This window comes from Acinonyx jubatus, chromosome E2, assembly GCF_027475565.1.
Source record: "Acinonyx jubatus isolate Ajub_Pintada_27869175 chromosome E2, VMU_Ajub_asm_v1.0, whole genome shotgun sequence".
Classification (NCBI taxonomy): domain Eukaryota; kingdom Metazoa; phylum Chordata; class Mammalia; order Carnivora; family Felidae; genus Acinonyx; species Acinonyx jubatus.
In genome coordinates this window covers 40,323,904-40,350,939 of record NC_069396.1, presented here as the reverse complement: position 1 = coordinate 40,350,939, position 27,036 = coordinate 40,323,904, and positions in this window count along the sequence as shown.

Here is a 27,036-nt window from a genome sequence, read left to right as displayed (position 1 = left end):
AGCAGAGTGCTTGGAGGAGTTGAAGGCACCAATTCCTAAGTCCAATGGGAAGGCCGAGAGAACACAAGTGCACACCATGGGGGTACCTCAGGCACTCCACAATTGGCCGAGTCTGTCTAAAATGTATCAGACCTCCTGATTCCTCCTCAATCCAATGCAAATAAAAGATACGCTTGAAGGAATCATCTGGAAAATGGGCAAAAGGCCAAGAGATGGAAAATGGGAGATAAAGGATAAAAAATAATTAAAGAACTACTATAGGAAGCACTAGAACTAAATAACAGGAGTTTAAAAAAGAGAGACTAGAGAAAATGGAAGTAGAAAGTCATTGAAGAGGGGTTTCTGGGGGCTGTCAGTTGGGCATCTGACTTCGGCTCAGGTCATGATTTCACAGTTCATGGGTTCGAACCCCGTGTTGGGATCTGTGCAGCTAGTGTAGAGCCTGTAGCCTGCTTCACATTCTGTGCCTTTCTTTCTGTCCCTCCCCTACTTGCTCTCTCTCTCTCTCTCTTTCTGTCTCTCAAAATTAAATAAATAAACATAGGAAAAGGAAAATCATTAAAGAAATAATGGAAGAAAATTTCTCCTGACCACAGTGTAGCACTTTCCAGACTGAAAACCTGGAAATGAGCAGGTCTACACCATAGCCTATCACTGTGAACTTTATGAATAAGAATGAAAGAGATGTACAAGGGGAGAGAGAATGTGAGACACAGAGAGAGAGCCCTTCAGCCTTCTCACCAACAGCAGCGGGAACAAGAAAGCAATGGAGCAATGCGTTCAAAATTCTGAAGGAAAATGGTATCCGCTTTGGAATTTTCTATCTAACCAAACAACGAATCGAGTATAAAGACAGGATAAAGACATTTTCAGACATATAAGGTCTCAAATAATTTGCTTCCTGTTTGTCAGAAAGCTACTGGAAGATGTGCTCCACCAAAATGAGGGAGTAAACCAAGAGAGAGAAAGATGTGTGTACAGGAAGCAAGAGATCCAACAGGAGAGGGAGGTGAAGGCCATCCCATGATGATAGCTGTGCACCAGCCACGAGGGAACCATTTCTTCATGGAACGGAATTTGGGATGCATTTGAACATCTTGAGAAATGATTCAGACAATAAGGGAAAAACTTGGGGTTGAATTAGTGAAAAGTATATGGAAAACTAAGAGAACAAATAAACACCTACACACCCAAAAACTTTGCTTCCAAAAACAAATGTTTTTTTCAAGAAAGGAAATGTAGTGTTCGGTTATACATAGCTGGGCCATGAATTGCATTTACACGATTATAGTAACATAACACAAAATATTGAGCTCATCAATATTATGACACAGCCTTTTTGGGAGGGTGGGGAATGGAAAGAGGGTATATGTGCGGTGGCAATGGGGGAAGAAAGAATTAAAATCTCATCTCGCAAAGTGAAAAGTTGATAGAAAACACATAACTGGAAAAAATCAGGAAGTAGAGATACAGACCTGTCATTTAGAGACATGAAAGTCAATGCCCAAATAATCAGCTAGACGATGTGAAAGTGGTTGTCTCTGTGGAAGGGAAAGGGAGACAGTGTGGATGCAGGAACTACAGTTGTTTATAACAGACCCGTTATGTGCAAGACTATTATACTTTAAAACACTGGGTTGAATGATACAAACTTGAATTATTTGTAGGTCAAAATGATCAAAATATCAGCAATTGTGTATGACTCATCCTAATGCATGCATGTAAAGTCTCCAAAAAAATACTAGAAGGAGTTACTAGGTTTGCTTGTTTATGGATTTTTCCAGCTTTTTTTGAAATATAATAGATATATAACATTGTGTAAGTTTAAGATGTACAGTATGTTGATTTGATGCAATTATGTTTTGCACAATAATTATCATCTTAGTGTTTGCTAATACCTCCATCAAATCACATAATGACCATATCTTTTTTTGTGGTGAGAATATATAAGATACACTCTCCTAGTAACGTTTAAGTATATAATATAATATTATTAGCTGTAATTCTCATTCTGCACATTAGCTCCCCAGAACTTATTCATCTTGGATGAATTGTATGTTGGATGTTAATTGGATGTTTGTAACTTTTGACCAATATCTCCCCATTCTCCCCACTCTGGTTACTACCGCTTTACTTTCTCTATGAGTTTGTTTTTGTTTGTTTGTTTGTTTGTTTGTTTTTTAGGTTCCACCTATAAGTGCTATCATACAGTATTTGTCTTTGACATATTTCACTTAGCATAATGACTTGCGTTTCATCTATGCTGATGCAAATGGCAAGACTTCTGTCTTTCTCATGGCTAAAAAATATTCACACACACACACACACACACACACACACACACACACACCATTCATTGGTTGATGGACATTTAAGTTGTTTTCATATGTTGGCTATTGTGGATAGTGCTACAATGAACATGGGGAGGCAAGTAGCTTTTCATAATCCTGTATTCATTTCCTTTGGATATACAACCAGAAGTGGGATTGCTGGATTATAAGGTATTTACATTTTTAATTTTTTGAGGAATTCCCACATAGTTTTCCATATGGAAAAAAGAATTCTACATTTAGATTTCTACAGCGTACAAGGGTTCCCTTTTCTCCACATCTTCACCAACATGTAGCTCTTGTCTTTTTGAGGATTGCCATTTTGACAGGTGTGAGCTGGGATTCACATATGTCTGAGGATTCGTGAGTTGAGCAACTTTTCATGTACCTGTTGGCCATTTGTATGTCTTCTTTGGAAAAATGTCTGTTCACTTCCTCTGCCCATTGTCAAAGCTTTTAAGGTGTATTTTAGTTTAATTTTGTTTTGTTTTTGCTATTGAATTGTATAAGTTCTTTATGTATTTTGGGTGATAACTCCTGATCAGGTGATTTGAAGGTATAGTATCCCATTCCATAGGTTGCCTTTTCATTTTGTTCATCATCTCTTTTGCAACCCAGAAGCTTTATAATTTGGTGTAGTCCCATTTATTAATTTTTGCTTTAGTTGATTGTGCTTTTGGTATTGCATCAAAAAAATAGTTGCTGAGACCAAGGTCAAGGAGATTTTCCCCTAAGTTTCCCTCCAGGAGTTTTATGGTTTCAGTTCTTACGTTTAAATATTTAACCCATTCTGAATTAATTTTTGTGAGTGGTGTAAGGTAAGGTTCCAATTGCATTCTTCTGTATGTGGTTTTCCAATTTCCCACCACCATTTATTGAGGAGACTATCCTTTCCCCGTTGCGTATTTGGCTTCTTTGTCAAATATTGGTTGACCATACATGTTGGGTTTATTTTGGGGCTCTTTATTCCATTTCATTGGTCTGTTTGTCTATTTCTATATCACAACCATACTGCTGTGATCACTACAGCTTTGTAGTATAGTTTGAAATCAGTAAGTGTGTCGCTTCTAGTTTTGTTCTTTCTCAGTATTGCTTCGTCTAAATGGGGTCTTTTGTGGTTTCATACAAATTTTAGGACTGTTTCTTTCTATTTCTGATTCTAATTCTCTAATGCCACTTTGATAAGAATTGCATTGAATCTGTAGATGACTTTGGAGAGTATGGACATTGTAACAACATTAATTCTTCTGATCCATGAACATGAGATATCTTTCCTATTGTTTGTGTCTTCTTCAGTACTTTTAAATTTTTTTTAACATTTATTTATTATTGAGAGAGAGACACACAGAGCATGAGCAGGGGAGGGGCAGAGAGGGGGGGAGACAGAATCCAAAGCAGGATCCAGGCTCTAAGCTGTCATCACAGAGCCCGACACGGGGTTTGAACTCACAAACTGTGAGATCATGACCTGAGCCAAAGTCGGTCGCTCAACCAACTGAGCCACCCAGGCGCCCTTTCTTCAATATTTTTTTTTCATAAAAATCTTGCAGTTTTTACCGAACATATCTTTAATTACCTCGCTTAAATTTATTCGTAAGTATTTTATTGGTTTTGCTGTTAATGTGAATGGGATTGTTTTCTTTATTTCTTGATCAGTTGTTTTGTTGTCAGTATGTAGAAATGCAACTATTTCCGTATGTTAATCTTGTATCCTGCAAACTTTACTAAATTTGTTCATTCAGTTTTTTGGTGGAGTCCTTAGGATTTTCTTTAAATAAGACCGTATCATCTGTAAACAAAGACAATTTTACTTCTGTCTTTCCAATTTGGATGCCTTTTTTTTTTCCTGCCTTGTTTCTTTGGCTTGGACTTCCAGTAGTATGTTGAACAAGAGTGGTGAGAATGGGCACCCTTATCTTGTTCCTGATTCTACGGGAAAATCTTTAAAGCTTTCACCATTGAGTATGATGTTGGCGGTGGCTTTGTCGTATATGGTCATTATAGTGTTGAGATATGTCCCTTCTACTCCCATTTTTGGGGTGTTTTTATCATGAAAGAATGGTATTTGCCAAATGCTTTTTCTGCACCTACAGAAATAACAATTTTATTTTTATTCTTTCACCTATGAATGTGGTGTATCACATTAATTTATTTGCATGTGTTGAACTACCTTTTCATCCCACAACTTATATCTTGTTGTATTGTGTATCCACCAACATGTTCCTATAGCTAAAGCTATTTTCAACACTTTTGTCATTTAGCCTGTATAGTGAAGTAGTTAACAAACTACCATATTATAGTATCAGAACATTCTGAATCTGACTGTATGCTTACCTTTACCAGTATGTTGTATATTTTCATATGTTTTCACATTACTAATTAGTATCTTTTCATTTCAACTGGGAGAACTCCTCATAGCGTTTCTTGTAAGGCGTGTTTATAGGTGATGCATTCCCTCAGCTTTTGTTTATTAGGGGAAGTTTTTATCTCACCTTCATTTCTGAAGGACATCTTTGCTGGGCAAAGTACTTTTGGTTGGCAGTTTCTTTCAGGACTTTGAATATATCATCCTATTCTCTCCTGACCTGTAAGGTCTCTCTAAGAAATTTACTGATAGCATTATATAGGTTTCCTTGTATGAGATTTTTTTTTCTCTTGATGCTTTCATTATTTATTTATTTATTTTTATTTGGGAGAGAGAGGCAGAGGGAGAGAGAGAATTCAAGCAAGCTCCACACCCAGTGCAGAGCTTGATGTGGGGCTCAATCCCATGACCCTGGGATCATGACCTGAGCCTAAGTCAAGAGTTGGATGCCTAACTGATTGAGCTACCCAGACATCTCTCTCTTGCCGCTTTAAAAATTGTCCCTTTGTCTTTGATTTTAGACAGCTTTTTTACAATGTATCTTGGAGTAGATCTTTTTGGCTTGAGGTTTTGTGATGAGCTATTAGTTTCATAAACTTGGGTGTCCAAATCTTTTCCCAGGTTTGAGAAAGCCTCAGCTATTATTTCTTTACACAAACTTTCTATCCATTTCTCCCAAAGAGATGCTAGGTTTAAAAAATACAATGAAACCTTGGTTTTTGAACATAGTTAATTCTGGAAACATGCTTGTAATCCAAAGCACTTGTATATCAAAGTGAATTTCCCCATAAGATGATTCGTTCCACAATCCAAAAATATTCATACAAAAGTGGTTACAATACTGTAATGTAATACAAAATGATACAGAAAATACAAAATATAAAAAATAAACAACTTAACCCACACTTACCTTTGAAAATCTTCATGGTTGGTGTGAAGGAGACAACAGAAAGGAGGGTTATTGTGTAGGATGACTTTCACCATCACTAACAGAATCACTGCTATCCATTGACTCAATGGAATCTTTTTCTTTTTGTGCAACTTCAGCGAGGAATCTATCCAATGACACTTACTTTTGCCTCCTTTTTGAGGATTTCGTGGAAATGTGACACTGCATTGTCGCGAAACAGATTCACTGCACACATTGCTACAGTTTTATTAAGGTGATTCTTTTCTATAAAATTTTGCACTGTTCCCACATTTGACTCATCTCCCTAATCTCATTTGAAGGGAGGGATTCTTCACCTTTTCTTCTTCCTCCACAGAGAGATGCAGACCTAGACTTCTTACATCTTGCAATTTTGGCCACTCGTATACCTCGTTTGTACCTCTCGAGGGTTTCCTTCTTAACTTCCACCGTGATCTTCTCCTTCTTCCCGCCTTTCTTTTTAGCCTTTTTCTGCATGGGGGCCATTGTACACTCACACTTGTGTCGTCTACAGTATAGTATCAATCAACTCTTGTCTGGGGTGCCTGTGTGGCTTAGTCGCTTAAGCATCGGACTTCGGCTCAGGTCACGATCTCATGCTCGTGAGTTCGAGCCCTGCTTCAGCCAATGTGCTGACAGCTTAGAGCCTGGAGCCTGCTTCCGATTCTGTGTCTCCCTCTCTCTCTGCCCCTCCCCCGCTCATGCTCTCTCTCTCTCTCTCTCAAAAATAATAAACATTAAAAATTTTTAAAAAATATTAACTTGTCATATACTGTATTTAATGTAACTGGCAATAAGACAGCAGAGGAGAGGGTCTATATCTGCAGGCAGCCTGACCCAGAATGAAGCAGAGCATTCCTAAACTTACTCTTATCTTGAAAAGCAAAGTACTGTCCATAGGTGCTTTGACAAAAAAATACACTAATGCCAGTGTGGGGACCTTCCAATGTTCCGAAAAATCGGAACACTGCGATCTGAGACTGAGCCTCTGAGCATGGGAGAAGATCACCCACAAGCCTGGAGTGAGAGAGAGAGAGAGAGACAGGAACCATTGGCTCAGTTGTGATCATGTGACATTCAGCATCACGTACTACTCGTATTGCAAGACATCACTCGCTTTTCAAGCTAAAATTCGTTAGAAGTGTTTGCTCTTGCGGAACACCCGCAGAACAAGTTGCTCGCAATCCAAGGTTTTACTGTGTAAGCAAACCAAAAGAGCAATCCTAGTTGAGAGAAAGAAAAGTTTTCACTTTATCTTCTGTAGTTGGGAAGGTGCTTAAGCAAACCGTCAGTCTTGTTTTGAAATTCAAGGTATTGGGAAACAGCATTCAATTCTGCAAAGGCTCGGTGGTTCCAGAAGGGAGACGTCAGGCCTCAAGGAGGAAATTATAGTGGGGTTTTGTTCAACAGAACTTCTCCTCTCAATTGGGGGAGGTATTGTAGGATCTGTGCTGGAGTATCGATAATGGAAAATCATGATAATCTTGTCCTTTGATTCATAAGTTGACAAAATTCAGCCCGTGCTGGCCTAAAGATTCCTTTTGCATGAGGTATGGAGGAGAGTTTCTCTAAGGAGGTGACATTTGAACCTGGCCTTACAAGGACGTATTTCTTTTACTTAAGTGGAATGCTTGAATGACACCCTGCCTACAAACATGAGTTCCTTGAACAGCAACCCTTTCTGTATTGTTCACTGACATTCATTAAATATTTGGTGAATGAGCTTATTGAAAGTCATAGGCCCAGAAAGAGCTCAAGTGGATGCCATTCTGTTGATTTCTTATTTGTGGCTTTCTATGCTAATTGACAACAGTCTATTAGCCATTCTTCCCTTGGCCTGCACTTGTCTGAATCAGCTGGTATCAGCCCAGATTCGGAGGAGCCGAGCTTCCAGAGGAGGCCTTCCTTCAGAGAGGGCTGTGGGGAAGAGAGAAGCTTGGTCAGTGTGTCGGGGAAGGAGATCTGGTTCCTGTGGACCCTTAATAGAGAAAAGTGCAAGCTGCCCCCTTGGGAATTCAAAAGGAATGTCCCCTGTACAGGATGAAGGGATGGGGATGTGGGCTTTGAGTTACTATGCACTGTGAACTAGAACGTGTGAACTAGACAACGTGAACCTGAATGTGGAAAAAAGGCTGGGATATTTTTCTTGAAGCACGGAAGCAAAAATACCAAACTCATATTATATTCTGAACTTCTTTGAAGGTTCACCTTAGGATTCATCTCTCCCTAAAATGTTCCTTGTTTTTATACTGTAGTGTTCTCCATTCTCTTGTTCACTGATTTCTTCTTAAATATTGCTATGTGCCCACTAAGTGGGTCTGCACCCATGAGTGGGAGGGGTAAGGTCCTAGCTCACAGGGGGCTTACCTTCTAACAACACCCATGGTGTCAATGCTAGTGTCCTTGTCTGGAAGACATGTTCAGGTGAGGGCACTGAAGCCAGAGATTAAGGATACACAGTTGGTATGATGGAACCAGCATTCTGACCCATAGCTCCCACTTTACTCCAGCAAGTGGCCTTCAACTGGACCATCCTGGTACACGCTGGTTTTTATGCCCCTCAGAATCACTGCCTAGAACTGTTCAGACTCTGAACAGCCAGGGCCAGCCACAGGGTGTCCCTTTCTTGTGTCTTTTGGAGGGATTAGCACAGGACTGTAGAACTCCTCAAGGTGACCTGCGTTGATTATGACCTGGCTTGTTGGGAAAGAGTTCTCTATTCTCCCTGGCCGGCCCCAGGCACGACCTTGCTAGACTTTGATTCCCAATTCTGGCCACTGCACACTGAAGAGAAACGGAGGGAAAGGGGACATCTTTGCGATGAGCAGGGAGGCATCTGCTGCGGGCCAGGAATCAGGCCAGGCCTGGGTTGCTGGAGTGAGGAGGGCATCGGGGTCAACTCCAGACCTTTAGCAGGTCATTGTGAGACTGGGCAGCAGCTACACAAACGTCTCACGGAGAGTCATGGAAAGGAAGGCACAGGGCCTCAGGAGAGCAGCTTGCAGGTGGCTGATTCAGGCTGTTACCCCACGAGATGCATTTGAGCCAGGCCTGAAGGAGGGAGAAAGAAGGACGTTTAGTCACTGGTTACAGGGGCAAGCCAGAAGGAGAGGGCAAGGACCACACGGGGACATGGCATGTCTTCTAGTGCAGTCACGATGTAGGCTTTGTGCAAATGCCTCCAAGTCAACAAGGGCACATGCTTACCGAGAGCTGAAGGCCTGGGGGCACCCTGGGAAAATGTGTGGACTTTACTATGTAGGTCACTCACGGCCATTTTGGCAGAGATGGTAACAAAGTCCCGGTGACAAGGTATGTTTCAGAAAGATCACTCAGGGCGCAGGAGAGATGGAAGGGGATTATGGCAGTGGGTGAGAAAGAGGCTGGGGGTCTGTGCTAGGGAATTTCCCAAGATGAAAAATGGAGATGCTTCCCAGGGGACTAACTGTTCAGGGATGGAGAATGTAAAGAGACTCTGAGGGCTGCTGGACGCCTGGCTGGCTGGTGAGCCACCAGGTGCGAGCCTCTGAGGTCCCGGAGAGAGATTTGAGCCAGAGATGCAATTGTAAGAATTATCAAGGGATACATGCCCTGGACGCCATGGGTGTGGGCGAGATCAGCCGGGCAAGTGAAGAGTGGAAACCAAGACTAGAAAGGTAGGCAGTACCTGCATTAAGCACCTGGGAAGCAGGGGCCACCAAAGCAGGCAGAGAAGATGGAAGGAGAGAGGCTTATCTCGAAAGCCAGGGTAGCAGAATCTTCTAGAAGGTAGAGGAGAGCAGAACTCATGATGAAACTCATGGAGGTTGATCCGTTTTCAAGAATACTCTGCTGTGCTCCGTGCTGCGCTTCCCACTGTAAAACTTCCGTGCCTTATTAAATACCCTCTCAGGCTCCCCCAAATCTGTGTGCTTGGGCAGCATGGGGTTGCCCCTCCGAGTCCGGAATGGACTTCTCTTTATTGGAAATCGAGGTCATGTCACTTAATAAAAGACAGAGTTCCTGAGAAGACGGAATCTGCTTGCCTGTGCTAAAAGTCATCAGGGAAAGAAAGGCCGAGAGTCTGTCGCTGGCTCTCCAGCACAGAACCTACTTTTGGGCACCCCATCCTCTGTTGAAAAAATTAATCTGTAAATAGTTTATTAAGGTCGGAAATGCTGCCAGCGACCCTTTGAAAACAGATACAACATCTTTAAGAGATTGCAAAGGTAAATCTTATTGTCTGGGGAAATGACTTCTGCACAGTTATTTCTTTTATTGCTCTGCTGAATGTGACGGCATTACTGAGTTTAATAAATCCTAGTGTATCTCTCAGGCCATGTAGGCTGATATAAATATCGCCAGTTATGTCACATTACCACCTTTGTACAGCTATACTGGGCGCTGATGACTGGGGTCTGATAAATGCAAAACCTCATTTGGTTTGTGAGTGATTGAGCGCTAACACTGTTTAGATTTCTTAATATACTTGTATTAGCATGAATAAGTAATGAGCGTGCCAGGCTTTTTTGAATATTTGATTGTATCTTTGTAATGGATTTGTGTCTCTCTCTTTGTGCTAATGTCATTGGAACTTTGTTGGTGTCATAACTCCAAGCCCCGGTAATTGATCTTTATCACCCCGTCTCGAGTCAATCACCCTCTCCTTGCCGAATTGTCGCCCGCTTGTGTCTCTCTTCCCTGCACGACTCTGCGTGTTGTCTTTCCGAGAAGAGGTCCTGGTCACCACGCCATCCTCAGAGAATGCCTTTCCTGCTTCTCGAAGGGTAGGTTGTAGATTTTCAACTGAGGTGGAGGGAGCCAAAGGTTGAAAGTTGACCATGCCACCAAATCTGAGCCACGTCCAGCCTCTTATCCCCAGCAATGCCCTGCCAGCCTGTTCATTAATGTGGGGCTTCTGGGTCCAATCATTGTAAAGGCCTCTATAAACCAGGAGGCTCTGAGACAGAGAAGTCCCCTTTCCGAAGTCTAGAAAGGGTCTACGGTATTCATAAAATCTCCTCCTATAACGATGGCTTCTTGCCTGACACGAATAGAGCACAAAAACCTTGTCCTTATATGCAAAGGTCACATCTTTGATGCTTGTGGGGGTTGTCCTCTTCTGGAAGATGACTTAACTCCTCAGACCTGCTAAGTAACTAATATTCTGGATCACATACGTAGCAAAAACAGTTCCCAAGCTGCAAGCCCGAATCCACATGCAGAGGTGGCCACCAGGACGTGTGGGCCCCTGGGCGCCCAGCGAGGATCTCAGTGATGGTGCAGCACCGTGCGTTCACGGGGCAGGGGAAGTGGCACATAGATGCTACGTTAAACTCGGGAAGAAGCGTGAGCACGCGTGCAGCAAGTGCAGGGGCCGGCTTGTGTTTCCATCGCCCTGCAAAGTCATTTAGTTAAGTAGGAGCCATGGCCGGAAATGAATCCGTTAGTGATGATCAGGGTTTAGAAATGTGTTTGAGGGGCGCCTGGGTGGCTCAGTTGGTTAAGCGTCAGACTCTTGGTTCCAGCTCAGGTTACGATCTCGTGGTTTGCGGTTCAAGCCCTGCATCCGGCTCTGCACCGACAGTGAGGAGCCTGCTTGGGATTTTCTCTCTCCCTCTCTCTATGCTCCTCCCCTCTTCTAAAATAAATAAATAAAACTTAAAAAAATGTGTTTCAGTTTTCCTATGTTCCGTATCACAGCAGAAGTTGGCAGAAATGGTACTTTCATGAAATGATGGTTACGACGTGTTCGCCGGATCTCCGGTACACAAATAAACAATGAGTATTATTATCGCCATCATCATAATGAACCTGGCTCGAACGTCTAGTGACTTTATACTAATGATTTTGGTTTCTAGCCATAGTATATACAAACTCATATATTGGTTGGGCCATTTTGTTTCTTCTGCAATGATTCTTCCCCCTTGCCCCAATTTAGTATCCTCAGCCTGACCCTCTCCACTGGCCTCTTTCTGTTTTACTGTTGAGCTTTCACAGAACTCTTCTCTGTACCCTTGGCCTCTGCCTTCCTGTCTCCTGTTAGCTGCTCAGAGCCCAGTGGTCCTGCTGCCTTGCTTGGCGTTGCTGACTCTGTTTTTCGTGGGCGCCAGGGACAGCCTGGTCGCTGGGTCTCAGGTTTTCCTCTCTGCTCTGCCTCACCCCCCTGCCCCACAGCTCTGGTCTCTGCGGTCGGCCTTTCCTGCTTGAACCCAACCTTCAAGCCTTTTTATCTTGGCCTCTGGGACCCACCTTCTTTTCCCTTCCTGTCCCAGACCTCCTGAGCCCCCCAGGAACGCGACCTGCTGCTCTCCTTTCCTCATTGGCTGCACGTCCTTTGGATGTTCTCACCTGTGAATTTGGGCTGAGTTGTGCCACCCCCCCAACACATACATATGTTGAAGCCCTAAACCCAGTGCCTCAAAATGTGGTTGTATTTGGAGATGGGGCCTATGAAGAGGCAAGTCAGTTAAAATGAGGCTGCTAGGGTGGGCCCTATTTTATCTGACCGGTATCCTTAGGAGAAGAGGAGATTTGGGCACATCAAGAGCCACCAGGGATGTGTGCACATGGAAGAAGGACCGTGTGAGGGCAAAGGGGGATGATGGGCATCTGTGAGCCAGGGAGAGAGGCGTCAGGAGAAACCAAAGCTACCGGCATCTTGATCTTGAACTTCCCGCCTCCAGCACTGAGGGAAAATAAATGTCTTTTGTTAGACCCCTAAGTGTGTGTATCTAGTTGTAGCAGCCGGAGCAGATTCATGTGTCTGCCCTCTGATCGCTCAGGCCCGGGGAGGCACGTGCACTGTGAGTGTCCGTCTTGGACCCGTGACCTGAGGGTCCACTGGCCTGTTGGACCTCTACAGTGTGGGTTGGAGGAAATGTTTGCTCCTCTTCCGGCAGGGTTAACCTGAGTGTGCCAGGAGACAGGAGAAGGGGCCAGCAGGAAGGAGGAGACAAAAGGTGCTGGAATGAGAGGGCATTTGGGGATCTGGGGGAGGGGCAGAGAGATCGGGAGCCAGGAAGGCACTGGGACCGGAACACATCTGTTCTTTTAGGATGAGAGCTTCTTTTTGGACGGAATCTGTTCGTGATGATGAGGACGTAAAAGTGTGTTCCGAAATTCCCTGGGTCCCCGGCTCTGCCACAGAAATCCAGGCTCAGGTAGTTGTGAGAGGATGAATGACATTAAGCGTGCTGCCTTTGCTCTTTCTGGAAGTAGGGAGGGGTCCCTGGACGCACAGGGAAAGTGCGTGGGGTCACTGTGGGCTGTGGCCCCAGCGGTCACCAGCCCCAGCCAGAAGGAGGGTCTGAACGGGGCTGTTCAGCATAGACGTGCAAACGGCTGCACAAGATCAGAGATTTCACCACTCTGTGGCCCACGGCCGACGTGAGGCAGAAGTGAGGTGGGTGCGCCTTGGGGTCTGGGAAGCTCCAGTATCTCTGGTGCAAGGTCACGTCCCAGAGGAAGGCTCTGGGATGAAAGTAAACCAGCTTCAACTTCCCTGATGAACAAAGGGAGTTAACGGGACCCTGACCCAGGGAGGGTCGGCATCCCTACAGGTCTCTGGGGAGTGAATTAAAAGTAGACTGGGCTGGGGAAGGGGCCGAGGTGAACAGTAAAGGGTCTTCCGTCAGAGGAGGGGTAGGCACCTTGCCCCTCAGAGGGGGAATTATAGAATGACAAGACCAAGGAGAAAAATCAGCGCAGGATGAAAGAGAATGTTCCCCGGGTGGATTAGGAGTTGCAGAGAAAGAGCAGCCAGACGGGGGCTCAGCGGGGCAATCCCACCTCACACCCTCACGTTTTCAAGGATGAGAGGGGCGATGAGAAGCCCCCGCCGCCTAGTCAGATAGGTCAGTAGACCCCAAACGCTGCTCTTTGGAGGCTGATTCCACTTTCTAAAAATGGGAAGGGCCTGGAACCCATTCCTTCTTTCTCCTTCAAAACCACACGGTGAAGTTTTTAGCAAAAGATTCAAGGATCTTTTGAGGCCAATGGGATACTCTACATGCATATTTCATTTTTAAAAAAGCATATAAGGATATGACACGAGTCCTATATTTCTGGTGTCATCATTCCTGCTTTGCACCGGGTAGGAATACCTTGCCTGCTATTTTCATTTTTATCATGGAAATGAATGAGTCACCCTGAACCCGGGTGTCCTCTTTTCTCGCCTTTTCTAAATAGTCTTTTCCTCTGATGCAGTTGTGTAGAGGAAACACACACGCACACGCACCCACACACCGAAGCCAGATGCATTCTGATCTCCCCTGTTCGGCTGCAATCAGGCCTCTCCCACTCCATGTCACATGACGATGGGGAAAAAAATGTGTTAAAAAAGAAACTCTCTCGTTTGTGTGTGTTATCTTCTCCATGAGCCATCAGTAGAGTTGAATGCCTATAGCGAGCCAACTGCTCTGTAGATTTTGTCCTGATTATTAAACACGGAATGTGAAGAGCTAAGCATATAGAAGGAAGAGTTATTCTCTAGTTTATGTAAAGTCAGCAGCGAAAATAAAAATTGTGGCATGTACATAGATGTTTATTTGCTTTACCTTATAGTCTCACTGCAGAGCTCTGTCTTCTGCGCCAAAGTTTTTTTTTTCCCCAGCGATGACAATGGATTATTTCTGTAAGCAAGTGCTCTATCCATTATTAAATTGATTATTCAAATCTCATTTAAAAAAAGAAGCCAGATGGCAATTTTCCATTATTTGTTGCTACTGACAACCACCAACCCTAAACCGAAAGATTTTCCCTTTTTTTTCCCTTCTACTGCTGCATTTTCATGAGGAGTGAACGTAGCACCCATATTGGAAACAAATAGCCAATTACCAAACAAGATTGTCGTTATTGATTATTTTAGAATCATCTTTGCATTGACAGAGCCGTTGTTCTTTTGATGATTCCATAATTGACTTATCTATATTCAGGCACGATAACTTTGCTCCCCGTCGCCACGCGGATGTGAGCATTACTGTTGTTACTCAGTTGTCATGACAGCAAGAAACATGTTTTTACATGTCCAGCGTCCTGGTTATTTTAAGATCCTAATAAGTATGCCTTGCTAATGAATCAGAATAATGGCGATCCTGAAAAATAATGATTTTTGAAATTCTAAGGAGGCTTAAAATCTAAGCGTGAGATAATTGCTTGCACTTGTGATAATCATGAAGCATGTTCCTTACACCACGTGCACTCACGTGCGCACTCACACACGTGACCTCGTCCTCTTCTCTCCGTGAGGGCGTTTGCACATTTGTATTTGGGAGCTAGCACGCTCCGTGGAGGTGGAACTTGCCCTGGAGTACCTTTCAAAGCCAGCATATGTCCAGATCATCTCACGGCGGGGGCCGTGGTTAGCATGTTTGTGCTTTTAGGAACTTACTGTGGGGATCCATTTTCAAATTCTTCAGTTGCTAATTTTTAGCACTGTGTGTGTGTGTGTGTGTGTGTGAATCCGCCTCTTTAGATGTCTTCTGCTTGTGGGTGTGTCCAAGTGGGATTTGTTTTAAGTAACTGAAACGAGGAAGGTCACACTTCTAATTGACTGGATTTTTGCAATTCGAAAATGTTGGCCCTTCCAAGACTCCAATGCCACCTGATATTCTGGGTTGGTTGATCTTGCCAGGAGAAAGGGCATTCAAGTTACATACAAGAGACTTGTCTGCTGGAACTAAGAAGTACACAGGCACAAAAGTCTTTGGAGGTGTCCTCAGCAAATGCAACTGCCTCTCTAAGTTCGAGGGGATTTTTAAAACCATCTGATGAATAGTCAGTTAATTCCCTTGGTACTGAGGAGGAACTCAACAGTTTGGGCTGTGGCGCTTAATTCGAATTCTGGCCAAAAGGATTCAGCTCCTTCTGTCTCATAAACTCAGGATTATAAGATTGGGATTGTTTCTCTTTCAGAGAATGCCTGGTTGTTAAGAGACCGCAAGGTAGGAGACGGGCTGCCTCCTTTTCTAGTTGTTTCTGGAGGGCTTCCAAATAATTTAACAGCTAATAATCAGCTCCAAACTGAATGTACCTCATGAACGACTCCCTCCACCCTCTCAAAGTGAAATACCTCTTTAGCATCAAGAAGCATTTTTGGTAGGAAGACTTTACATATTGTTAACCAGAAATACACTCCGGTTCTGCAATTCAGAATATCTGTCCTGGCAATTGTAAGAAACAAAATATTAACATATAAATGCTCTAATGGTAAAATGTGCTAGTGTACGTGTTAAATTTCTAATCAAACATTGCAAAGATGCATTAATCAGTATTTCATAGTTCATTACAGTCTGACTAATTTTGAAATCCCTCATGTAAATTGATTAAATGTCTTCTGCAGGCAGATAAATGGGCTTTTGTTTTAAGCAACCTTTACTGAGAAAACCATAATTCTCTGGGACTCAGTTCTTGTGCATTTGTGACGGGCGGTCTTGTAGGCTAGCTCTAGATAACGTAGAACTTTCCTGTTTGCCACTGGACCTACAAGCTGGCTGTGACACACTCTATGGGTCTAAGTATTTAGTGAGCACCTACCCTGTGCCCAAGGTGGTGCTAAGTACTGAGAGACCAAATAAGAGAAGCAGGGGAGACACAGTCCTTTCCCTCATGTATGTGAACAACGATAAGCAAGAACTATACACACTTGACCAAGACTGGTTTATAAGCTTCCTTTATTTTCCTAAAATATGAACCAACTCTAATATTTAAAAAAAAATTTAAATGTTGATTCCTTTTTTTTTGAGAGAAAGAGACAGACGGAACATGAGCTAGGGAAGGACAGAGAGAGGGAGACACAGAATCTGAAGCAGGCTCCAGGCTATGAGCGCAGAGCCAGAGGCGGGGCTCGAACTCATGAACCGCGAGATCGTGACCTGAGCCGAAGTCGGATGCTCAAACAACTGAGCCACCCCGGTGCCCCTAAGTAGCTTTTTTTAAAAGGCAGGTGGTTATTTATTTTCAGGATTCTGGAGTTGTTTTCATGGGAAATCAGGCAGAAGCCAGGAGCATCTGGAACCAGAGAAAATTGATACTCTCAGGACTTTCTGTCTTTACCTCTCTTGACATGCTTCCATGCGTGTCAACCTCTCCATAAGACTGGCACCTTTTCCCAGTAGTTCTGAGCTCATCTCCCAGTGGAAAGAAGCTCTGACTCCATGAGCTCCAGTTAGAAACTCCCCAGGAGTGACTCTGATTGGCTCGGCCCACGCCCTTTGACCAATCACTGGGGCTTCCCGAAGCCTGTATGTAATTAGCTTAGCTGGTTTAATTTCCCACAGCCTCAGACCAGAGATGGGGATGAATGAGTCCGGGTCTCCTGCCAGCTCCTTGGGACGTAAGGGCAGCAATGAGAATCAGATGTGCTACTTGAGGAAGGGGACTAGCTTCTGTAACCATGAAGGCGGAGGGGGGCAGAGGATTGGGAGGTATATGGAGGTGGTCTGAGCACACCCAGTTGGGGATTGGGTGGGAAGACCTGACCCAGGGTGACGATGTGTGTGGGGACTTTAAGAAATATGAGACATAAGAGTGGCAGGACTATAGGCCAAATATAGTAGGACTTGGAGGCCCATCAGAAAGCTTACCCTTGAGTGGTCAGGAAACAGGGAAATATTGGATGTTCCAGACAGAAGAGCAGAAAGGTGATCTGAGCGAAGCTGGATGGGTGGAGGTGAGGTCTAAGAGATGTAGTTTGTTTGAGGCTCGGGCCATGATCTGAGAATGAGGGGAAGAGAGAAGGGTCCAGGAGTGGCAATATGGAGCCGGTGAATCCCGTGGCCTTCTCCCACGGAGAAATAGCAAAACTGGGTCTTGGACAAGGAGGGAGGCGCTCGAACTTGAGAATTTTGAAGGGTGAGGTACTTGGCAGAGAAATCTATTTAGTGGGATGTAATAATAAATGATAACTGTAAGGATAGCTCACATATAGTGAGTGTTTTTACGTTCCAGGCACTGTTCTAAGTGTTTGCACGCAATAACTCATTTAACTGGGCCCAACGACTCTATCAGGGAGACGGTGTTATCATCCCGCTTTTACAGATAACGAAATTGGGGCACAGAGAGCTAACGAGTATGTTTATAATCACACAGGTATGTCGTAGGGCTGGCTTCTGAGCCCAGAGGTCGGGCTCCATAGTCTACTCAGAATGAGTTCAGTGGATGCCAGGCTGAACTTCAGTGATATTGGCCCACCCCACTCGTGATGCCCAGGTCGGCAGAGAAGGTTTAGAAGGACTTGGGAGAAGGAAGAACGGCTCAGAAGAATAAACACAATTGGAGACTCAGTGGGATTGAGAGATGAAAAGTCAAAAAAGAGATTCTACATCCCAGACTCGGAGAGCTGAGAAAAGGCACACCCATTCATCAATGCTGATTTGTTTGCCAAAAAAAAAGTGGCTTTATTTAAGTGGCTTCAGAGTGATGCCTGAGGAGTTTCTAACTGGAGCTCATGGGAAAAGGCTTTGTCACGGTCTTGCTTTTAAAAACAATTTTTTAAAAAATATATACTTTTAAAGTCTATTAATTTATTTGAAAGGAGAGAAAGAACACAAACAGGGGAAGGGCAGAGAGGAGGAGCGAGAGAGAGAGGAAGAATCCCAAGTAGCCTCCACACCATCAGGGCAGAGCCCGACGTGGGGCTCGAACTCACGAACTGTGAGATCATGACCTGAGCTGAGATCAAGAGTCAGATGTTTAAGTGACTGTGCCACCCAGGCCCCCCATGGTCTTGCTTTTTGACCAAAGAAAGACTAAGGAGTACGTCGTCCCAGTGTGGAACCCCGATCCTTGGTTCAGTGGGTTAAGTGCTTTCAGGTGGGAGCATGTGGGCTTTTGTGGTAATATTTTCATTTTAATGCATATCAGAAGAAACATAATAACTTGCATATGAAAATCATGAATTTGCTGGAGCTCATTGTTTAGAATGACAATACTTCTTTTTTTTTAAGTTAGGCAAATTTTTTAAAAAAGTAAATTTTAGAATAGACAGTTTATAGGTAGGGCAAAAATGCCGAGGTGGAGTTGAGAATATTATTTTGGGGAAACTTTGGGCCAAGGTCACGTGTCCGATGTCCTGGCCCCAGAGAGCAGGTCCCAGCCCACCTTGATTTATAACCAGACCCTCACCTCCCTGCTCGGGCACATTCTTTCCTTCATGGCAGCCCAGAGCTGACTTCCCTCCATTGCCAAGCACACCAGGGAGTGCCCCTAACCTTGAACTTTTCATTCCTGCTTTCCTCCCATCTGCTCTGCCTCCGTATTTATTTCTCCTTATCAGAATCCTACTTTCCACTGCAGAATCCTATGCTTTCCCTTACTTATTCCCAGGGTAGCAAACGCCAGTGCCTACCTGGGCCATGGCAAAGATCCAGGGGAAGCCGACAGGGGAGACAGGCAAATAGAATGCCTACAAGTCCTGGCTGTCCTGAGAGAATGCGGAGTCAGGCTAGATTTGGTTTTCAGGCTGCCATTTGCCACTTCTATCGTGTTTACGGGGCACATGGTGAGTGTCAGACACAGGTGACAAAGGAGGTGCACTCGTGAGAGGGTCACATGCTCTGTGGAGGCGTGCACACTCTGTGGACATGAGCACCTGCCCCATGGGAACACAGTGTGGACGAGCCCCGCCTGTCCTCTGGGAGGCCTTCCCCACTGCCCATTCTTTCCCTCTGGCCTCGAGTTGATTTCTCTTTCCACGACACACACAGATCGGAACGGAGAGGTAGCATCCGGGCTTGCTGGGGAGACCCCAGGAAAATCTGAGGCGATCTCGCCACATGCAGAGACACGGGGGATCTCCCAGCTTGGGTGTCAAGGCACGGTCTGGGTGAATCAGGCTTCACAGTTAGTCTGAATCGGCTGTATGTTCAAGGCAAAACCCACCACGGGATCCCACGTGCTGGTGGCCCAGATGTGCGTGTGGAACGCACACGCGGAGCCCCCGCACCGGCTGGCCCTCCTGTGATGATATCGTGCATGATTATCCCCATTTTACAGATGACGGAACATGATGAAAATGGCTGGTGGCTGTTCTCTCCTGCCTCTGAGGGTCTCAGCCCCCTCTGTCCTCAGCTCTGTCCCTGGCTGCTGGCTGATGCCTCTTGGGCGGCTTAACTCACTCATCTACAATGTCTCCAGAATGCAGCCATCTGGACCGGATGCTGGGCAGAGCGGAGGCCACGGGACTCCAGCACGCAGTGGTGGTGGCCTGGCGGCAAGCAGGTGTCACCCGGGGTGGACAGTGGGGCCAGCTGTAATGGATGCTGTCTCCAAGTGCATACCAGGGAGGAAGACGGAAGTGTTCCCAGCCCACATTCTCCAGTGGGCTCTCTTCTTCTGTCCTCAGAGAGAGAATGTGGGGAGAGAATTACCTGCAGCCTCAGTGACCCCAGCCCCAAGGTCTGGAACCAACCATCCAATGCATTTGGAGCGTATGTATGACATGCAAAATCGAATTATGAAATACGGTGTCAGGTGTTCTTTTTAAATATTATTCTTAACACGGCACCTCCTTTCAGCAGACGGTCTGGCAGTAGATGGTCTTTGAAGGCCCTTGAGGATCTTAAATGATTCTGCTACAGTCAGATAAAAATAGTTAAAAAAAAAAAACAAAGAAAAAACAAGGCAAGGCAAACTGATTCTTGAAGTGACTGATTTGTGCCTGACTTTTCACTCCTCTTGGCTAAAATTATTGAAGTTCGGCTGGAATTTTTTTCTTTTGGTTGTCATGACTGATCTCTTCAGTATTCACCATGAGATTCTAGTAACAGGTGGGGCTGGAGGCCACAGCCTTACGCGATGTCTGTTCTTGTCCCTGTACTCACTGATGTGGGTACACACAGGCCAGGCCGTCTCCGCAAAGGGCAAGTGGAAGGGACAGGTTTCCTTTGAGCAAATCACAGGGACTCCCTGAGCTGGAATCTGCCCACCAAATGACATCTGATTATTTTTATGCATTTTATTTATTTATTTTTTAGCATTTATTCATCTTTGAGAGACAGAGACAGAGCGTGAGTGGGGGAGGAGCAGAGAGAGAGAGGGAGACACAGAATCCAAAGCAGGTTCAAGGCTCTGAGCTGTCAGCACAGAGCCCGATGCGGGACTCGAACTCACTGACTGCGAGATCATGACCTGAGCCTAAGTCGGACGCTTAACAGACTGAGCCACCCAGGCGCCCCAACCTCTGATTATTTTTATTTCTCTTTCAGATTGATCTGAGTAGAAAGCACTCTGTGTGAAGAACAAAGTGTCCCCGGTTTACTTTTTTTCTTCTTCCTCAACGTTTTAGTCTGATCTCTTCACTGCCAGATTCTGAGTCTATGGAAAAATTGATCCAATCTCTTCTGTGTGCCGTTAATAAAATTATAATTTAAGTTTTGTCCCCAAGGGCGTCGTGATGGAGAAACCACAGATACGCCTTCTTTTGTTGGAAAGACACGGGAGTACTTATATCCAAATTGTTAGTTCGCCATCATTATCTGATGAGGGAACAAGACATAAAGGTGAGGTTCTGTTTTCAGAGTGAACTTGTTTACCTGGATTCTTCCCCAGCAAGCAACGAGTAAGGCCTGGAACGCATGCCTTTCACGTTTAAAATATTAATAAATCACGGGTGCCAAGTTACTCTCTCCGCGTGTCTAACATTTCCCTTATTCTGCTATCTAAGGGAAGCTTTCATGCCATGCTTCAGTGCCAAGAGCATCTTCCGGGATAAGTGGTAACCTCAGCAGAAAGATGCCTCTCAGGTTGTGTTTCACGTCTTGACAAATCAATAGTTCCAAACCTGCCAGCCCCCACCCGCACTTAGCTCGACTTTAGCTGCGGCCCCACAGAGGCCATGTTGCTTCCTGTGCACCTCCGTGGGTTTCTTTCCTGTAGGGGGCTGTGGATTAATCAGCTCCAGGGACTTATTTCCAGGGGTGGTTTCATCAGGCTCCTTTTCCTATGTGGAGATGAGAGTGAAGTGTGGGTGGCGTTGGGAGGAAGCTGAGTGGACAGGCCGTGCTTCATCCCTCTGTGAGGAAGTGAGGACAGGACATGAACATGGTCTCAGAACATGGCGGATGGAAGGGCGCTGGGCAGCCGTACTGGGGAGACAGCAGCGTGTCCAGCCTTCTGGGTCGGCCAGGAGGAAGTGGGAGCCTTAGCCTGGCACCTTCTCTGACCACGCCTCCTGCTTGGATGGGCTGTCAGGCCATTCCAAGGCTGGGGTTTTATTTGGGAGGTCCTGATGAAGCGTAAAGTGAATCCTGATTGGGTGGAGTGCTTCTGTTTTCCGGGCCAAGGGAATACACAGCTGCTGTCCCAGCAAAGGGCAGCGGGGTCGTCCTTGGGTACGGAGTATGGCAAACATGTGTTGCTTTTTCCCATCCAGTCTTCGCTGTACTGTTGTTTTTCAGAGGGTAACAACTCTCCAGTTGTCTTCCAGAAAAGACCCATGCCCTGTCCTCACTGGGTATGGTCTTAGTAGGTTTGTTATCAAAGGGTCCTGTATCCCATCCAGGCCCAGGGTGAGCACGTGGCCTCAGCCTAGCCAATTACATTCTTTCCTGGGATTTTGAAACTTGAGCAGGACTACTCAAGAACAGAAGGGAAAAAATTGGCAACAAATTATTTCCAAAGGCCATGCCCTCACAGAAACTTGGGGTAGTCCCTGCTACTAAGTCCCCAGATCCGCCCTGCTCCTGCCCTTTGTTGAGCCTGGTTCCACAGCCTTCCTTTATGATTCTGGAATGTGGCGCTGACCCAAAGCATTCTGGAATATTCTTCTTCTAAGAGTTGATTCCAGTCTCTGACAACTGACAATTACATGGCTGAAGCAAATATTTTGAGAGTCTGTGGCAGGCCCTTGTGGAATATAATTTTTGTTTGGCGGAATAGGAGAGGGAGGGGCTGGTATTACTAATTAATCTCCGACACAGCGGAGGCCTTTCGTGACGTAGGAGGACTGGCTGGTGGGGTAGGAAACAGCATCTTAGATTGTGACAGAGACCATTTGCATACGATGATGATAATGATTATAGTAATAGTGAGTGATATCTGATCTCTTATTGCGTGGTCAACTTTGTGCTAAGGACATGACATAAAAATATTATCACTCTCGCAAAAACCTTATGTGGTTGGCATGTGAAGTATCATCCCATTTTACAGATGAGAAAATCGAGACCCAAATGTGAAATAATTTGATCACGGTCCCCCTGGAAGTGGTGGAGCTGGGACGTGAACCCAGGTCAGCTCTCTCCAAGGCTCTTGGTGCACTATTTTTTTTTTTCTGCACTCATTTTTCAAGTTTATCTGTAAGTCTGTCCAGTGGTTCTCAACCCAGGGGCAATTCTGCTCCCCAGGGGACATTTGTCCACGTCCGGAGACATTTGGTTGTCCCTCCGGGAGAGGGGGCTGCGACTGACATCTAGAGGGCCAGGGATGCTGCAAAGCGTCCTAAAAATACACAGGACAGCCCCCGACAACAAAGAACCTTCCAGCCTCCCAATATTGATAGAGCTGAGGCTGAGAAGGCTTTTTCCTCCACACAATTTGACCCAAGGAAAGCTTGTGGTGCCAGAAATCGGGGCAGGTGAAACCCGTAGTCGCGTGTTCATGCCTCCCTGTTCTTCTTTCCTCTTTCTTTCCTTCCCTTTTCTTTCTTCTTTCTCCCCTCCCACCCTCTGTTTTGAGAAAAACACACAATGGTTTCCTCCTCCCTTCTTTCCGCCCCTTTCCTTTAGCCGTTCGCCACTTTTGAAATGTTTTCACTGGCTTGGAGTCATTCAGCCACTGCTTATTAATAATTTCCCCCTTGGCATCTGCTGCCGCCTCCGTGTTAATGGCTCGGATCGGAGCGAGGCCCTCTGTGAGGAGGACTGACTGCTCATCCAAGGGGTTAACCTTCATTTTTGCTGCCCAGAAAGAGGCCTAACTAGGTGGAGGGGAGCTAAGTGCTTGAGGAACACACCACAGGGCTAAAGGCTCCGAAGCAGCCGCTGTGATCCATCAGATAAATAAATATGCTTTTCCGAAATTGTCTAAAGCTTTATTTATAGAAGGGGTCCAAATGGCTTGGAAGGAATCTACTTAAGAAGCTCTTAGCTCTTCTGGCGCTCCTCAGAGTGGAATGAAACACTTTATGGTTGTTTTCTTTGCCTTAATGATGCTGTGAGAAAAGCCAAGATGGCCCCACCCTCAGGGTGGGAGCATGGGGAGGAAGCCTTGTCTCCTCCTGGGAGATGAGGCGCAAGATGACCCCAGCTTGTCCCCAGCCTGTGACGTCTTCCCAGCCCTGGGCCACAGCCGTGTGGGCTGTAGGAGAGGTGGGCGCCTACCGCCCGCAAGGAGCTGCCCTCCAACTGCTGGGAGGGAGCACACAGCCTACAGGCCAAGGGCTGGGCTGGCCACCGGCAGACTGGTTGGCCAACTGATGCATAAAACTTCTATCGGATTGGTTGCCAATCCTAGGACATTAAAAAAAAAAAAACAACCCTAGTGACTTGTTTCAATTTCTTTTTTCTTTTTGTGAAAGGGAACATTGGGCCGCATTGGTCCAACCTCGCCACATGGCAACAGCTGCCCCCCCCTTGAGCCCCTGCATTGTCTCTATCCTCACTCAGGCTCCTGCTCTGAGCTCCCTTCCTGGCCCATGCAGGCAGCCAAGTCCATGGTCCCTGTCCTAGAGAAGCAGGGTTTGCTTTAGCCATCGTTCGGGAATAGTTAAGGAATGACAACAACCACAACAGTGACAGATTAAAAAAAGGGAGGGATCCCATGATTCTGGGGTTAGGGAGGAGGTGAGGCTGGAAGTGACGGAGAGCTTGTTGGCCCATGCAGTCAGGAAGGAAGGGGAGCTGGTGTTTGAATGCTTTGTCAGTGAGGATGGGAGGCCAGGAAGGAAGGTTCTGGCTGAGGACAGCGGGGCCAGGAAAGGGCATGAGGACAAAGGAGAGAAGGCTGTGCTGGGCTTGTGCAGGCAAGCTGGGGGGCACTGATCAGAGGGTTCACCTGGGGAAGGAAAGGGGGATGTGACCTCAAAGCCATGTACCGACCCTGGGGTCCATGCCACGTGTCCAATGGTTACATGCCCATCTGCCTGCATGGTTCCCCAGGCGACAGAGGAGCCAGGGGAGCCGGGGGATTGACTGCAGGAAGCAACAGGTTTCCTGTCAGACTTTTTCAGAGGGTCGTCCACTCTCACCCTTTCCTTGTCTCTCCCACCTCAATCCCAGATCAGGTCTCCTCCCGGGGGGCCCAGCACTCTGAACGCTAATGGACCCACTTGCCAGAGAGGGGTGGGGCAGGGGAGGAACGACTCGGACTCAATGACCAGGGACTCAATATCCTTATTGGTCCCAATGCCCAGAGGCCCTGGAGGTGGCCCAGAGTGGGTTATTTGGGGCCAACACACTACTAGTCCAAGGGTGGCATATCTAGTTCCTCCTTCCAATTCTACACTTAGAAATACCCTGCCTCTGAAACAACTCCTTTCTCTTTCTCTCCTTCCTTCCTTCCTTCCTTCCTCCCGTTCTTTCATTCTTTCTTTCCCCAAACCACATGTGTGAGGCTTTATGTAATCATTTTCTTGGCAAACTTTTTATTTGTAAAATTCCCGTAGTGTGGGAATCCAGAGGAGGTCGCTGGGAGCCTGGATGGCCGGGCAGAGGGGACAACTTTGCTGTTCTGATGGTTTGGGCCATAGAATAGAGCCCGGCGTGGGGAAAAGACCTGGTGCGAACTGGCATCAGGTGGGTCATGGTCAAAGAGAGGTTTGCCAACCTGCAAAACTGTCCTTGATGGCCGGAAAACCCAGAGCCCCAGAGCTTGCTGGGCCATGGAGATGTGGTCAATCTGCCCAACACGTGAGCGGGCGGGGTGCGGAGTCTCCGGGTTCCAGGCTGCAAGGAACACACGCATGATTTCGGAGATTATTTTTGACTGGGGGAAAATAAATTGCATGTTCGAGGATTTGAATAGATTAAAAACATTAAAAAAAATGTTCCGCTTCTGCTTCTATTGTATTTTTACTTTATTGCTGGTGATTTCTCCTTTGACTCGCTAACGGGAATGTATTTTTTCTTGGTGCCGCCATTACCTCTTCCTGCTACTTTCCAGGTCACTAATTTTTCTGCTTAGAGTTCATTCTGTTTAGACTGATATGCTGTCTCTTTTAATGAGGTTATTTCTGGGTTATTAGCCTTCCTGTTATATGATACCTTATGTGGAGGCCCTAATTGATGTAAATCAAACACAGCTCGCAGAAAAAAAAAAAATCAAAGTCATTCTTCAGATATTTGGTGGATCTCGGGGCATCTCAGGATTTCAGTATTTAAAACTACGTCCTCGACAAGAGGTTACATGTAGCTAATAACACAAATAAATCCTTTCTTATTCGTAAATTAGCAGGTTCAAAGAAGTGGAAATTGAAAGAGAGCATTGGCATTTGGGTTTGCTGAATAAGCTTTAGACAGAAATTAGGCTGAAAAGAACCGAGTGGGAGGGGTGTAGCTGTACAGTTCAATAACCTTGCCAACATATTTTTATTAAGGCATTCTTACATAAGCCATTAAGTTTTAGGTTAATTTTTACAGATATTTTCTGGCCGCACTTCACGAAGAGTAGAATGAAGCAAAAGAATTTCCTCCAGAGCTCTCCTAGGCGTCCTGGCTCAGCTCCCCTCGGGAGGGATTGGGGGCTATTTGGTCGTCAGAGGGGCCCATTGTTATCTTGGCATTAGCAATAGGAGGTTGGTTTTTTTTTTCTTTTTTTCCTTGTTTTGCTCCTGGACATTAGCTCTGTCATGGGAGATTCTGACGTGCAGGCATATTATTTTTATCTCGAAAGAAAAGAAAAATATGGTTTGCTCTCCTTTTTCCTTAAGGTCTTGTTCATTCATTATGTTCCCTGCCTGTCTCAGAGAGAGAAATTATCTCCGCCTGGAAAGGCGTGGCCAGCTCGCGGCTCTCCAGAGGGAGAGCGTCTCCGCAGAGCTGGGGGCTCTTGGTGGGTGCAGGTTTGCCCCCGAAGCCGGGGAGGTGGGACAGGGCACCCCCCGGAGACCACACCGAAGGTGCGGGAATGCCGGGATGGCAACACCTGCGTTCAATGCCGGTTCTGTCCCTTAACAACCATGCGATGCTAGGGAAGGGCTTACCTGCTGGTTAAAGCATGAGAAACTCTAAGGTAAACCCACCTGACCCAGCTCTCCAGATACCCAACGTCCCCCGGAGTGGTCAACCCTCCTGAGACACACACACGGCCCCTGGTTTGGCAACATGAAAATATCACCTGCACAGGTTGGTTCATGCGTGTGGAGAAAAGCAATGTGGAAGCTTCCAGACATCGTACAAAATGTTTTCCGTGGGGTCTTGCCAGTGACAGTTATGGAAGTCTGCGGAGGGCCCGGGAGGACACCACCATTGGGGTTGGGGCCCAGCCTCCCAGTCACTGGA